At 31.9% G+C, this 3,761-nt stretch overlaps 1 pseudogene; it reads right to left on the bottom strand.

Moving 5' to 3' along the window:
- Positions 1-399: 399 nt before the first annotated feature.
- LOC103582112 lies at positions 400-2,649 on the bottom strand (annotated as a pseudogene).
- Positions 2,650-3,761: the final 1,112 nt, after the last annotated feature.

Below are 3,761 nucleotides of genomic sequence, written 5' to 3'. Positions count from 1 at the left end.
GCAGGAGCACCACCGCGCTCTCAAGCGGCGCACTGTAGCAGTGCGCCACCGGGCCGGCCCCTGTATGTACTATATTTTAACCATGCATTGGATAAAGGACTTCTACGTTAGTTCCAATTTTGGACTGTTATGAATAAAACTGCTGTAAACATTTATAGGTCTTTGTACAAACATAACTTGTCATTTCTTTTGTATAAATGCCCTGGAGTATAATTGCTGCAACTGACAGTTGAATGCTTGGGGGTTTTGGGGATTTTGTCTTTTTCACTTTTAATTGTATATATTTTATTACTTCAAATTAACGTAAAAAATATTTAAAGTAAATATATATTGTAAAAGTATAATTTAACAGTTTTAATTATTTTAATATTTGCCAAAAGCGCATTAATAATTGATGCCCTAATTTGGGTTAAATGAATCGCTACCTGCTTTTATCTTTTGAAGTGTTTTCCAAACAGGACTATTCAATGACATAAGTTTGAGCTGTTAACATTCTGGAGCAGATGTTTGGTTTGAAGGTGGTCTTAGCTATAGTACAAATAAGATTAATAACATTAACTATGTTGTATACAAGAACTATGCATAAGTTACTACTCAGAAAGTTCAGCCGAATCCTCAACATCAGTTTCCATGTCTTAAGTCCATGGAGGGTAACGGAAGCAAAAGCTATTTTGGTGAATATTTATGAACCTCTCATTTTCTGCTAGAAATATTGTTTCAGCTGACATAAGACATTCTTTAGCATCTACCTATTAAAATGCAACTTTAGAAAGAAAAAATATAATTGATCCATTTTCCGCTGAATTTGAACACCAAAACTTGTGGCTCTAATTTTCTTGGGCAGTTGCAACTTTATAACACTAAAGAAATTAGCTAATAATGATGATAGTTGTGCATTTTATTTTTTTCCTTTTCCACTAATTTCAGCCATCCTATCTGTCTTGGATCATTCAGTTTCTAATGGTGTCACAATCACAATATATTGAAATTAACTGTTAATCTATCTTGATCTTCAGACTGTAAGGTCCTTTGGGGCAAAAGTTGCACCTTATTAATATTTGTCCCTGAGTGGGGACTCTCGGTATCCAGCATAATGTTTGCCACATGGTAAGTACTCAATAAATATTATAATATTTACACGTTTAGTTTTTAAAGAAATGAGCAAACTGTTTTCCATAGTGTCTGTACTATTTTATATTCCCACCACCAATGAATGAGTATCCAGTTTCGCTGCAAGCTCAACACTATTTGGTTTTGCCACTATTTTTTATTTTAACCATTCTGGTGGGCACATAGCAGTATTTCATTGTGGTTTTAATTTGCATGTTCCTAATAGCTAATGGTGTTGAACATCTTTTAATATACTTATTTGCTAACTGTATATCCTCTTTTGCCACAGATTTACTCATTTTCTAATCAGATTATTTATTTTTTTTACTGTTGAGTTTGGAGTATTGTTTATATACTCTAGATAATAATCTTTTGCTGGATTTCCAAATATGTTCTCCCAGTCTCTAGTTTGTTTTTTCACCCTCTTAGTAGGATCATTTATAGGGCAAAGATTTTAATATTGATGAAGCCCAATTTACTAATTTTTCCTTTTATAGATTATGCTTTGGTGTCAACTCTAAGAACACTTTGCCTAGCGCTAGATACCGTAAAAAATATTTAAAGTAAATATATATTGTAAAAGTATAATTTAACAGTTTTAATTATTTTAATATTTGCCAAAAGCGCATTAATAATTGATGCCCTAATTTGGGTTAAATGAATCGCTACCTGCTTTTATCTTTTGAAGTGTTTTCCAAACAGGACTATTCAATGACATAAGTTTGAGCTGTTANACCAAGAGAATTCTGACTGTACTTCAGTTTAACATTTTCTATTTCCTAGGAGCTCAGATCAGAAGCGAGGCAGAAGACTTAGTATGGACTGATCACATAAATGGAGACTCAAGGGCTGTGGGAAGTCATGCACCAAGAGTATGAAAGACTATCCATTAAGAGAAAAGGGAGAAAGAACAAGGAGGGAGAGAAGGAGGAATAGGAGGAGGTGATGAGGAAAGGAGGACATGAAAGTAAAACACAGAGTATGCTCTAAATAACTCCTCGCTTTACAATTACTGGTTCTAGTCACATATTCAAGTTCTAGTCAATGAACTTTCCTAGTGTCTTTCTTACAAATTCCTTTCTTTTCTTTTTTCTTTCCTTCCTTCCCTCCCTCCCTCTTTTTTCTCATTCTTTCTTTCATTAATTCTTTCTTTTTCTTTTTTGCTGTTTAAGCTAGATGAAATGGTTCTTGAAACCTACAACACCAAAAATTGGAAAATATAGGTGGCAAAATATAAGAATTTATCTATTCAACAAATATTTATTATGAGCTTCATAATTGTCAGATTTTAAAATGCCAATATTAGTAACTTATGGCTTTCCTCCTTGAAAGGCTCATGTACTAATAGGGAGATTCTGTTGTTATCTTCAGAATCCAAGAATGTATTAGTTTGTGAGGATTGCCATAACAAAGTACCAGAGACTGGGTAATTCAAGCAACAGAAATTTATTTCCTCACCGTTCTGAAGGCTGTAAGTCCAAGATCAAGGTATTGGCAGAATTGGTTTCTTCTAAGGGCTGCTCTTCTTAGCTTATACATGGCTGTCTTCTTAGCTTATACATGGCTGTCTTCTTCTGGTATCCTCACATGATCTTTCCTCTGTGTGTGTCTATGTCCCAATTTCTTCTTCTTATAAGAACACCAATTATATTGAATTAGGGCCTACCTTAATGACTTCATTTAACCTTAATTACCTCTTTAATGACCCTATCTCCAAATACAGTTGCATTCTGAGGTACTGAGTGTTAGGACTTGAACATATGAATTTGTGGAGAACACAATTTAGCCTGTAACAGGTGATAATGTTCTACTATATCGTATTGACTAAAACTACAGACATATACTATATATATATACAGTATATATATATACACATACACACACATGAAAACTAAAAAATTGAAAAGAAATTAAATGACCTCAAAAAAATACATTATTGTATTGACTAAAACTACAGACATATACTATATATATATACAGTATATACATATACACACACACACACATGAAAACTAAAAAATTGAAAAGAAATTAAATGACCTCAAAAAAATACATTATTGACTTCTTTTAATACAACATATGAATTAATTTGTAGTTTTTTTTCTTTATTATCAGATTCTTTCTTATATTGGATCTAAAACAGAGAAAACACAGGTAATTCATCTTACAGATGGCTAAAATATTATCATTACAAACTATCAGTAATTTTGCAAATAACATTAACTGTTTTATTCTTCTTTCTCAAGAATAATAGCATTTTCACAACCATGATTTCAAATTTGGTACAAATTTTTGTGACTTTTTAAAATTTATAGACTTTGTGTTTTGGAACAGTTCTAGGTTCACAGAAAAATTAAGAAGAAAATATAGATAGTTCTCGTATGCCCCCTTCTCCCCCATTAGCTTCCCCTATTATTAATATCTTTAATTAGAGTGTTACATTTGTTATAATTAATTACCCAATATTGATACAGTATTATTAACTAAATTTCATAGTTTACAATAGGGGTTACCGTTTGTGTTGTACAGTCTATAGGTTTTGACAAATATATAAAGACATGCATTCACCATTATAGTCTCACACAGAATAAATTTTAAGAAAAATATTTTAACAGGGTTTACACAAAATATTTTGTTCTACTTTTGTTCTG

The sequence above is a fragment of the Galeopterus variegatus genome, unplaced genomic scaffold, assembly GCF_000696425.1.
Source record: "Galeopterus variegatus unplaced genomic scaffold, G_variegatus-3.0.2 Scaffold14940, whole genome shotgun sequence".
Classification (NCBI taxonomy): Eukaryota; Metazoa; Chordata; class Mammalia; order Dermoptera; family Cynocephalidae; genus Galeopterus; species Galeopterus variegatus.
The sequence above is the reverse complement of the archived record's forward strand: the minus strand, read 5'-3'. Positions and strand labels throughout refer to the sequence as shown.